We start from the raw sequence: 13,294 nt of genomic DNA on the forward strand, positions 1-13,294 counted from the left end.
CACATGCCCGTGATATCTTTTTTCTTTAGTTATGAGCTCTTAAAGGAACCTGTATCATCTATCTATCTATCTATCTATCTATCTATCTATCTATCATCTATCTATCTATCTATCATATTGCAATTCATAGCTACTGTATTCGTATATACAGTGACCCCAAATGAGAGTCCTTTGGATGCATTGGAAATTTATGGCCCTTCCCAACTGAGATCCCCCTGGAAATCTTCCCCTGCATGCCAATTAAGCTCAGAAAATACTTCCCATTTGGCAGCAATGGGAGATTTCTGTAATAAGCTTAATTGATATGGGGAGAGGTGTTCCATAATGTAGAGAAGAAAGGGTTAACCCTTCCCTACCCAGCAGCAATCCCCCTTGAAAATCACCCCCTGCGTGGCAATTAAACTAAGAAAGAAATCTTCCATTGGCATCAATGGACACTCAGGACTTTGGGGAACAGCTCTGGGGCCCTGGGAAATAGATTTTGCCCTAGCAATGCCCCTGCCTGGGACACTTTGGATAGAGAGGTAATGGGAAGAATCACTAGGGGGTACTCTATACCATCTAGAGGGTACTAGATGGGATATTAAGTGCTAAAACTTAGAAATGCCACAACACTAGAAAAGATATAGAGAACTATATCAAATGAGTGTGTGTGTGTGTGTGTGTGTGTGTGTGAGAAAGAGAGAGAGAGAGAGAGAGAGAAAGAGAGAGAGAGAGTGAGAGATAGAATGTTTTAAATTAAATGGAATTCTTAACTCTTAGTACACAAATACTCTGAGCTCAAAATTCACACCAGTTTCTCTTTAAAGGAAAAAAAGTTTAAACTATGTACATTTTGGCTCAACAAAAAAAGGCAGAAATAGTTTTAAGAGTTCTGCCTTGGCATTCACAAAGTTTTTAGCAAAAAATCCTGGGAGATTTGCTAAAAGAGAATTTATTTATGGGCATTGCAAGAAGCTTGCCAAATAAATTCAGCTTCATGTTTTTTAATACTTCTCTAAATTTAAAAATTAATAAAAGGAATAAAATGTCAAGTTAGTTATTATTAATTATGAATATTTCCATCTATTCCTGCCTTGGGTATCAAAGATAAATAAAATCAAAGATGCCAAAAATATGCTAAAAATACCAGCAAATGTCTTTTCTCTGTTGGATACAGAGATTATACAGTCAGGGCCAGAAATATTGGAACAAGGATAACTGTTTTGGCAGTTGGCCTCTGTACACCACCACACTGAAGTTGAAAGGAAACACACCCAGATGGGAGTGAAGTCAGGACTTTCACCTGTAATTCAAGGGGTTTGACAAAGGTGGGGCACTAACCATTCAGGAAGGAAAACCAGTGGCATACACACACACCCATCGTTGGTGGCTCATAAGTAAGTAATGGAACCAACCAACATCATTTCAAACTTAAGGATCGCCTTCAATACCTGGATGAAAATCCTTTGCAGTCAATGACTGCCTGAAGTCTGGAACCCATGGACATGACCAAATGCTGAGTTTCCTCCCTCGAGATGCTTTGCCAGGCCTTGACTGCAGCTGCCTTCAGCTGCTGCTTGTTTGTGGGTCTTTCTGCCTTCAGTCTTGTCTGCAGTAAGTGAAAAGCATGCTCTATTGGGTGGAGATCAGGTGACTGACTTGGCCATTGAAGAACATCCCACTTCTTTGCCTTGAGAAACTCTTGGGTAGCTTTTGCTGTATGTTTTGGGTCATTATCCATCTGCAATATGAAGCGGCGTCCTATCAGTTTGGCAGCATTCGGCTGAATCTGAGCAGAAAGTATAGCCCTATACACTTCAGAATTCATCCTGCTGCTTTTCTCAGCAGTCAGGTCATCAGTAAACACCAGTGACCCAGTTCCACTGGCAGCCATACATGCCCATGCCATAACACTGCCTCCACCATGTTTGACAGATGATGGATCATGAGCTGTTCCTTTTCTTCTCCATACTTTTCTCTTCCCATCATTCTGGTACAAGGTAATCTTGGTTTCATCAGTCCAAAGAATCTTATTCCAGAATTGGGCAGGCCTTTTTAGGTGTTTGCTGGCAAAGGCTAATCTGGCCTGTCTGTTCTTGAGCATTACCAGTGGTTTGCACCTTGTTGTGAAGCCTCTGTATTTACATTCATAAAGCTTTCTCTTGACTGTAGATGTTGACAATGACATGCCTACCTCCTCAAGAGCGTTCTTGACCTGGCCAGATGTTGTGAAAGGGTTCCTCTTCACCATGAGTGGAATTCTGTGGTCATCCACTTTAGTTGTCTTTTGTGGTCTTCCAGGCCTTTTGCTGTTGCTGAGCTTGCCAGTTAATTCCTTCTTTTTCAGGATGTTCCAAACTGTTATGTTGGCCACTCCCAATGTTTTTGCTATCTCTCTGATGGCTTTATTTTGTTTCCTCAGCCTAATGCTGGCCTCCCTCACTCGCATGGACACCTCTTTGGGCCTCATGTTGGGAGTTCCAGTGAACAGCTATCAAATGCAAATGTAACACTCAGAACTACCTCCAGGCCTTTTATCTGCTTGATTGGTCATGGGGTACCTGGCCATGCAGCTGCTTGTCAGCCATTCGTTCCATTACTTATGAGCCACCAACGATGGGTGTGTGTGTATGCCACTGGCTGTACGTCCTGAATGGTTAGTGCCCCACTTTTGTCAAACCCCTTGAATTACAGCTGAAAGTTCTGACTTCGCTCCCACCTGGGTGTGTTTCAACTTCAGTGTGGTGATGTTCAGAGGCCAACTGCCAAAACAGTTATCCTTGTTCCACTATTTCTGGCCCTGACTGTACATGTTTCTCATTTTTCATAACTCTTTTCACCCCTGTGTATGTAATGTTTGCATGTAAATGGCTTGTTTTCTGACCTTGTTTTATAAATAAGTTGTTGGTTAAATTCTATTTAACTCAAATAATTTCTCTTTTTTCTTATATGTTGAACTACTCTGTCTAGATTAAGAAAACAGTTTAAGTATTCTAATGGAGTCCAATACCTTTGCAAGCAACATTCCAATAGTTTTGGGGGTGAACAACATCAGATTAGGGCGCAATCCTATGCAAGTTTAGACAGCATGGGTGGCTAGGGTATGCTGGTCATTGTAAGATTTTTTTCTGTCTAAACATGCATAGGATTGCGCCCTTAATCACTTAACCTCCATATCCCTGCTTGGTCTGAAAAGCTAGGGTGCAGTTCTGAAACCTTAGACATCTGAAACCGTCTCAGAGTTAAAATAGGAACTGTTTCATCAGCTGTCCAGGAAATGAAATGGGGAACAACTTTACTCTTTTTTCCCATGGGAATTTTTCTAAGATGATTGGTTAGAACTGTCCATTAAATTGAGGAAGCCCCATCAGGACAACAGCAGTAGTGGCAAGAATACCAGAGAGCTGAGGAGTGGCATCATCATCTTCATTTAACTGATTTATATGCAGCTCACCATATTTTAAAAATATCTTCACCATTTCCACCCAGCATCAATCTAGGCCAACCCGCAATTCCATTTGGCCTTCACGAAGAGAAGCCCCACCTCCTATAGACCAGCTCTCCCCAACCTGGTGCCCCTCAGATGTGCTGAACCAAAACTCCCAGCATCCCCAGCCAGTATGACTTCTGCGGGTGAGGTGTTTCCATTAGGATCATCATAAGCCTTGTAAAGACAGCAACAGCAGCAGGAATACCAAACAACTGCAGAAAAGCTTTAATATTATGTCCTACCAGCATCTCTTTCAGTTGCCTCACTACAAAGAGGTAATTGCTTGGTTTTCACATGTTAGTCTTTACACCGGAGTGCAGAATCAATTTATGGTGGGGGGCCAAATTCCCCCCCCACACACACACACATGGCCTTCCTCAGGCATTGCTATGCTGATGACACGCAGCTCTCCTTCTCCTTTTCATCCTCATCAGGTGAGGCTGAGGATATGCTATATCAGTGCCTGGCTGTAACGAAGGCCTGGATGAGGGCTAATAAACTGCAACTCAATCCAGGCAAGACTAAGATACTGATAATTAGGGATGTCAGAGAATTCTGCCACGGATCTCGGTGAGGCTGAATGCCAGTGCATTCGCCCCCGCGAAATATGTGGCGGAACGGCCTGCCACCCCCTTGCCCCCCCCGCAGACCCCCCCAGGACGAGACTTACCTGGGGTGGATGTTCCGGGCGGTGGCGGCTCTGGTGGCGGCTGCGGCGGCGGCGGCTGTGGCGGCTGGTCTTCTGACTGGCTGCCGTCGCCGCCATTTGCAGTCTTGTCGTTTGTTTGTTTTTTACAGAGATGTGATAGGCTACATAAAGACTTGCATAGCCTATCACATCCTGGTTAAAAAAACAAACAAATGTGTACGCAAATGGCGGCGGCTATGGCCGCCGCCATTTGCGTTCCTTATTTTTCGCCATCTTAGTCTACGTAAATATTTACGTAGACTATAACGGCGAAAATAAAAGGGAACGCAAATAGCATAGCGGGCACTATTTGCGTCCCTTTTTGATTCGCCGTTTTAGCCTATGTAAATATTTACGTAGGCTAAAACGGATGATGATGCATGCATATCTCATAGCAGGCATTATCTTAGAAGAGGCTTTTCTCCTGTTTTCATAAGCACTTAAGTTAAAAATTATGATTTCTTTCTAAAAAATCTGCTGCCCAATTAATCACAGGCACCTTTTTAGTCAATTAATTGCTTAACTCTTGAAGCCCTACTTATTCCTAGTACTAACCTTGGAGAAAAGGATGCCGCATGAAAGGATCCCACCCATACACATACACAGAGACACAACTGGGAGATATCCAGTTGTGCTAGCACTATTGATGTTGCACTAGTATAAACCAATGCTTACGCAACGTATCTAGCGCTTGCTCGGGGAATGGAGAAAAAGTGGTGAACTTCGGTGGCAGGTCACTGCATTTTGTCTGTTGCCCTCGAAGGGCTAGTTATGTTGCCCAACTGTTGGTTTATGCTAGCATTAGCACTAGCTCTAGGGCACAGTTGGATACTACCTATGAAATCTAAGAGGCTGATAAGATTAATATATTGTGTATTAGGAAAACCAGGAAGCAGCAGAATCCAAAGACCAAATTCTACTTTCACTGGCTTCAGTAAAGAGTTCTGCTACTTGCTTCATTAGAAGCATTTGCCAGCTCTAATTGACTGAGTCACCCAATCTTTTTAGTCTGCTGTGAGAAGTTGAAGTTGTTTGTTTAACATTCCATTCTGATGAAGCTTTTCATTATCTAGCCACTAATACACTGTAGGAAATGGAATCATTAGAGTACAGCAGCCCTTCGTATGTAAACATTTGAATAATTTACACTTTCAACCGGTGTTAAATAAAAGGTTTTAATCTCAGGCGAAGATCTGACAATAAATATTCATTTCTAATTTCCAATAAGTAAACTTTACCTCTTCCTAAAAGCCTCTCCTTTTCTGCAGGATAATGGCAATTTTGACAATTGGACACCTTTGGGATTAAAATTTCCCTCCGGTCAACAGAATCAGGAAGAGTTATTATTAAAATGAAAACCAGGAATAATTACAAACCTTACAATTAGTAGCAATTTCTGGATCTTGATGTACTATAACCAACAAAAGCAGCTACTTCTTTTGCAGTTTTCCTGGGGGATGTATTAAAGAACTGGAGGTAACAAGCTGCTTTCCAAATATGAGCAATGTTAAATGGACTGTTTTGCTAGCCCTGGAAGTTTGCTGAATTGGAATAATCAGCTGAAGCCTCTTTTTCCTCAATCACTGGGTGCCATTGTGGCCAACCACTGTGTTGGAGAAGAAACTGTTATTAGATTCAGGTGATTATTGTTAAGATCTCCCCGAAGTATTGGAGAGGTTATATAATTACCTAGTATGCTTATCCTTAAAATACCCTGCTAACACATATTCTATTGAAATGAACCGTATTAATCTGTTACCCCAATCCAACAGGGGAGATACGTGCCTAGAACCTGGTTTATGTGCACATATTGCCAGCTGAATGGGGAACTGCATATGCAAATGGGTGCTGTGCCCAATCCCCCAGCCCCATCATGCATCCAGGGCTGAATCTACACATAGCAGTTATACTGTTATCATAGCATTATTATAACTATTGGTGTCCATTGGTGTCATGTATACCAATAGTTATGATAACGGTATGATAATGGTATAACTGCTATGTGTAGATTCAGCCCAGGACTGTGTAAATGTGACCCTTCCAAGCTGCAATCATGCTTACTGGCTGGTCGAGCCAGAGAGGGCAATAGATTTAGTCTTCCCCCTTCTCGCCAAACAGTTGTTCAGCATAATTGCAAGTTCTTTGATCAGGGTATACATGCTGAGTTCCAGCTATTGTATGTGCAGGCAGTTGGATCGGGGTACTATCTCATATTTGCTATATTTCATTAGATGTGTTTTGCTTCTTTTTAACTTGCGCTATGTTTGGAAAGTAGTGACTGAGGCCACCGAAAGAGAATGGGGACAGACTTGAGAAATTTCACTGATCAATGTGACTTAAATAAAATGCACAGTCCTCAAAATGTCATTGATCAGTCAAGGATATAGTCATATTGTGCTGCCCATTGATCCATGCATTATTGTACTGAGAGAGAGATGAAAATTCTTGTAAAGCAACAAGATGAAGCCAAACTATTGGCAACAACAAAGGTGTTTGTGATACAATTTTGAGAATTGAAATCTATGCCATTGGTTGAAGAAGATATGGGAACTTAAATCTGTAATAAAAGTACATGTATTATCACGGATAGAAGAGGAAGAATAGTTTCCATATAGAAGATGTAAGGCTCTGGGTACTGGAAGTTTTTCAAACATCATTATATGGAGAAGGTTGTGCCGGTAAAAGAAATATATTATCCCACGTATAATGGCATATTCTTCTCAGGTAATCTGCTCTTGTGATTTCAGAAGTACATCTTTCTTTACAATTTAGTTGTTCACAAATGATCTCTCAAAATTCTTCACCCTGTTTGTTGACCGGGAAATCGAGGGGGGGGGCATTTCACCAAATTTCTCCAAGGGAAGGAAAATGTGTCCAACAGTTACTTGAGGTGGGGGGCTCATCATTAGTGGAGGCACTAGCACAGCTTATTTTTTCCCTAAGGGCTTTTTTTTTCTTTTTTTCTGCTGCTGCAAGATCAGGGGGAGATAATATTTGGGGAAAGTTCTGCAAATTCTGCAATTCTAGGGTGGGGTGTGAAAAAGAAAAATCTCAGAGATTTTTAAAGAAAAATCGCTTCTGAGAATGTTCGGATCAGCTCTACTTTAAATATTATAAAACAAAGAAACTAACAGATGCCCCTGTGGACTGTTGGCCACGGCTAACTGGGAGCAGGGGTATACGAAACCCCACTCACCTGCATCTGCGGGGGGTCCGCCGGGGGGGGAGGCAATCCGTTCCTCCCCCCCCGTATCCTCCCTGGCTGGCGCCGCTCCGTGGTGACTCTGCGGAGCCACCGGCCAGGTCCATCCGCAGCCAGACCTCCGTCCACTGCCAGGCTGCTGCAGCCACAAATGGTGTCCTGCATAGGGGATGCCATTTGCGTCCCTTCTGTAGCTGTGATAGGCTATGTAAATACTTAGGTAGCCTATCACAGCTAAAGCGGGGACGCAAATGGTGTAGCGGAAGCCATTTGTGTCCCTGCTCTTTGCCATGATAGGCTATGTAAATATTTACATAGCCTATCATGGCTAAAGCAGGGACACAAATGGCGTAGCAGATGCCATTTGCGTCCCTGCTCTTTGCCGTGATAGGTTACGTAAATATTTACGTAGCCTATCATGGCTAAAGGAGGGACGCAAATGGCGTCCCCTATACAGGACGCCATTCGCGGCTGCACAACAGGAGACTGCAGTGGCCGGATCCTGACCACCTGGAGGCAGGTAGGGTCTGGTCCACGGGGACTTCACAGGGTAGCGGGGGGTGCAGTCCGTTCCACCACGGACTCTGGGGGTCTGGACTCTAAAGAATCCGGCCTCACTGGAGTCCGTGGTGGAATTTTCCACCATCCCTAATTGGGAGTGAAACTTACCTGATCAGCAAATTCCTTGTACCTTTGCAAATGGGAGCATGTCAAGATTTTCTTACTCTGTGCCTGAAACTGCAGGTTAAACAGGCTGAAAAGCCACAGAAACAGCCAAAAATAAAATACCAGAATCATCAGAGATGACTGGAACTGTCATAAAGGCTCTTTCCCACTCATTGTCTCTCACTGTTAACTGCAAATAGCTCATGGAATCCTTCTTAACCACAAACAAGCTAGCGAAAATGGTCCAAAAGAAGTCTCAGATCTCCAAAGATAAAAATCATGCCTTGTGCCTACTGTGACATACTTCCTTCCCCATTTCAAAAATGACTGGGATGACCTATCACAAAAGCGTTCAACAGCCAGAAAATGATGCTGAAGCCAGGGCACAATGGACATGGCTGCATTTAGGTGAGTCGCTAATCAGACACATTGAATGCAATCCTGATTTTGTTGGGTTAATTCTCACTGACAGAAATAAGAGCAGGATTATCCCCAAAGACTGAACATTTTCCAGATGCAAAGCTTTATTTCGACAGGGTTATAATTCTGCAGTAAAAGTCCACTCAGATTTTATGCCTGGTTTACACAAGGTTTCTATCTAGCAAAGTTTAGTTTAACAACATTTTTTATGTGGAGAGTCGTGTGTGTGTATGTGTGCGTGTGTTTTATAAAAGGAAGGAAAAGACATGAAGCATTCAGAACACTGGCACATATCTGTAAACTTCAAAATTTGCCCCAAATATCAAATCTATGAGACTTTTTAGCCAATCATTGGTATTTAGGGAACTACTCATTCTGCCTAAACTGTACTGATAAAAGGGCAAGCCAGTTCCCAATATTCACTCATTTATTCAATATTATCCATTCCTGCCCATACACAAAGTGTGGGAAGCTGTTGAACGAGAAGGAAGAAAGGCAGTGAGGAATGAGAGAGGCTACTGCATGTTCCCACATTCCGGCCACTTTCACCTGGCGCCATGTGTAGGCCTAAGATGCACCTGAGGAAGAAGCATGTCTGTTAGTTGCTGTGGCAGAGGAGCAAGTGAGCAGTGGGGAGGAAGGGAATAAAGCTGGCCTCAGGGCCGGCCCTACCGTTAGGCAGAATAAAGTAGCTGCCTCAAGCAGCTGGATTTGGGTGTCATGAAAGGAGAGCAAATAGTTATTTAATTTATTGTTATTATTGTATTTTTATTGCCAGGGAGGGAAAGAGTGGCACTTGTGAGATTTTCTGCCGCAGATGCAACCCCACCCCCGGCCCACCTTGGGTACTATGCACCTTGACTGGGGAGGGGAGCAGGAGCGCTATTTGCTTCTCCACCTCAGGCAGCAAAATGTCTTGGGCTGGCCTGGCTTATCCCCTGCCTTTCTGCCCTTTCCCATCACTAACCCCATGCTCAACAGTTTTCTGTAATGCACAGAGCTTCTGCTCTCTGCATAAAGAGAGTATGGATTTTAGCTTTCATGTCACTGTATAACATGAACACAAAATGTAAGTCAATTGTAGTGACTTGATTGTCAAGAAACCTCAAGATGTGGACTTACATAGATTGCTTGTGTATGGTCTAGAGGTCATAACCATGATCATGGCAGGCACCCCCAAAATTATTATTTTCCCAAAAGACCATCCACAGATGAAAACACTGCTTAGCAGACATTTCAGAATCATGGGAAAATAATAAGAGACGTGTAGACCTTTTATATATACCATACATATACTTTTCCCAGTTAACATTTGCCTTCTCCTGTTCTGTTTCTTCTCTCTCTCTCTCTCTCGCTCTTTTCTCTCTCTTTTAATCTTCCCCCCTTTTCTTGTCTCTTCTGTTTATTTTCATTATTTGCTTTCTTCCCCCCTTCCTCTACGCTTTTGTATGTCTTTTGTCATCACTCATTTGATTTAAGCTGAGGCGAACACATGGGAAGAGAACCACTGTGTGCCAAAGTTAAAGGCATGTATGGCATCCTTCATAATGCAGTTCACTCAGGCTTGCAGTCACGAAAAGGTATGTTTTCCCCAAGCTTGCTAGAAGAGTAAACCATTCAATTGATAACAAAATACATTTTTATGGTTCTCTGTATAGTGATTTTCCATTTAAGTGTAAGTTAAATTGATAAATTTACACAGAAATAGAGAGTCAGGATTTTTCCCTTCTTTGTAGTATAAATTCTACATGAAGACTCCTGTTCCTCTTAGCTTTTTACCCCTCTTTGTATGTGAGATGTACTTTGCTACTAATAAGGTTTACGCTGTGTGCTTATATATCAGACATTATGTGATGAGTATTATGGAACTAGAACATTCTGGTTATATGTTTGACCTTTAGCTGGGTTGCAGAGATGGAACACAAATAAGTCTTGATTTAAATATTCTGTGGTAGATGTCTTGTGATACTTTTTGACTTCTGAATTGTTTGGCTGATAGGTGCTACAATTAATTGGACATAGTTTATCTCTTCATTACATTTACTTCCAGATTTTCTTCCATAATGGAGCTAAAGGCAGTGTACATAGGGTTCTCAGCAGACTCCAATCTGCATAGGATTCCCAGTTGGTTTTCCATCCAGGCATTGACCAGATGCAGACCTGTAGGCCCCTTCCAACCCTATGTTTCTATCTAGGGATGGGGGAAGAATATTTGGTCCCCATTTTTACTTGAACCAATGTAATTCACATGTCTGAAATTAATATACAGATTGGAACACAGTTATTCTTCAGATTGTGCACTTTTCCACATTGTGAGATGCATTTCTCGGCTATACAGAAATGTGTATGTTAAGGAAATAAAATGCATATTTTAAGGAAAGTGGTGTATGAAAAAAGAGTGAATTTGCATGCTTTTTTTTTTTTAATTGCAGACTACAGCAGAAATTGGACAGAACAGCCTTATCGATGAATGCGTGTGAATGAATGCATATATCTGGCAGGGACCAGGTAAAGCCTCATTTGGCCATCCCTACATATATCTGTATACTAATAGTAAAATCAAGGCCTTTAAATACTTCTGAACTTCTCTAAACTGTTAAGGCGTTAAAATATCAGTGCAAAAATGCTTAGGGAGAGGAGGGGTTGTATGTTGTTGGTGGGAGAGAGATTGTAGACAAAGAAGAAGCCAGCATTGTTGGAAACGGATGAACTGTTATGGTGGTGTACATGTTTGTGAATGGCACAACAAAATGGGGAGTGGTGATGTGTGATGAGGTTGTGTGTGAATGGATGTTTATGTCTATGTGAGTGGTGTGCGTGAACATGATGCAGGATGGACCTTGGAGCCCCACAACCTGGGGGCAGGGGATGACCCACCCAGGGAGGAGAAGGTGACAAGGGCAGTGGAAGCAAACTCCATTGTATTCCTGTAGTCATGATGGTGCTATGATTTAAGTAAGCATAAAATGCACAACTGCACGTGCCCAGAATAATCCTTTTATCAGAGTTGCCAAACATTTTAACATCTAAGGAATGTGGAAGCAATTTTAAAGCATGAAATGGTGTGTAGGGTCTGTGTGTGCGTGTGTGCGGGGGGGGGGAATAGTGTGGTGTGTGTGTAATAAGAGAAATGTTACTGGTGAGCTTCACAACTGAAGTAATACACAAGGCCACCTCAAGGGGGCCTCCATAAGACCATTAAGGCCCCTGGTTAAAATGACTTAGCTGCACCACTAGGTGTGAGTGAATGGGGTATATTAAGAACGATGTGTGAACAGAGAATACATATGGAGAAGGTACTGCAAACCAAAAAGAGGACCTGCTATTTTTTGGGAGGGGGGTGATTCCTCACATGTTAATCTTTGTTTCCCTACCACTACCCTAACCCTAACCCATAGCAATAGCCTGGCTACTGCAGGCCCAGATAACAACTTGCAGTGGACCAAAGCTTAGCTCCTCTTATCTACTCCAGCAAGTCCCAACTGACTACCTGATTCAGGAAAACACTTAAGCAGCTGCAGAATCATGCGCTTAAAGGTAAGCACTACAGGGGTGTTCTAATGAATTAGAGCCTGAAGCCTCATATTCCCCAGTCAGCACAGCACAGCATCTGAAATAGATCTCTGGAGAGGTGTACTGATGCCTGCGGATTTCCTCTGCGATAAGGCTTCTGAGCAGCTGACTACATTGCCTTACCTATTTATTTATTTTTTTCCCAGGAAGCAAGATGCTTGTTCCAGATTAATTTGGATACCAATAGATGGTTTATGGGGGGGGGGGATGAATATTTCTCTGGAGATGTGCCTAATTTGTGGCCTTTCCCAGGTAAAATAGGATGGCTGCTATTTATAGGCTGCATGGTTATATCTCCAGCACCTTTGTGCTGCCTTTGCCATGCTAACTAAGTGGGTCACCTCTTTGTTTTTCGAATGAGGACTGAGCTTCACTGCCTCTTTGGCATACCAATAAACCCAGCAACAATAAAAAGAAACAATGTTCATTATGCTGCTGCATGGGGACTTTCTTTAAGAGTTTGGGCAGTAAATGGTTTTTAATCCCAGGATGCACTGATTGTGATAATGTAAGCCAAGCAAACTGAGCGTCAGTAATAAAATCATTGCAAATATGAACAGAATAAAAAATTGGTCAAAAGGATCTTGTTACAACTTGTGTTTATTCCACTAGGGCTTAAGGAAAGTAAAATAGGCAATGATTTTGTTTGGGACTTGTTTATGAAAGATTTCTTTTTGTGTAGGCAAGTGTAGAGGTTAAAGGAAAGAAATGGAATTTAAATGTAGTGGTTTCCAAGATTTCCGTCAACATCTTAACTTTGTAAGAAAAAGGAGAGAAGGTTTCAGACTTTTTTTCTTTTCCCTTTTAAAGGCCATTTTATAAAAGCTGTAAAATATAATATGGCACAACAATATAATTTTGTTTTTTAGTCTGCAAAATGTTGTAGAACTGAAATTACAATAAATCTTCTAACGTCCAGCATTGATTGCTTCAAGCCTGTGCCTTTAATGGACAACAGTGCACTGTATTATGATGCCATGATTAAGGAATTGTGGAAAGGAGGGAGAGTGATTCTGGACTTAAGTTTGGCACTTTGCACAGCTCAACGTTACCACAATTATTGGTTTTCTGAAATATGTCCCTATGCATTATTCTGATCAGATTACTTGCATTGCACAACCCTCTGGTGAATAAGGGGACAATAGCACAAAATAAATCTCACTCTGAAATTTAATCTCCACAACTGTAGACCGGCAAGAAGAACATCCACATCCCTCTGATAAGAAGTTGTATATTTTCCACAATGGCGGTATATTTTTCGTTTCATAATCGT

This window comes from Heloderma suspectum, chromosome 3 (assembly GCF_057233095.1).
Source record: "Heloderma suspectum isolate Gila_16-S chromosome 3, 16-S_ref, whole genome shotgun sequence".
Taxonomy (NCBI): domain Eukaryota; kingdom Metazoa; phylum Chordata; class Lepidosauria; order Squamata; family Helodermatidae; genus Heloderma; species Heloderma suspectum.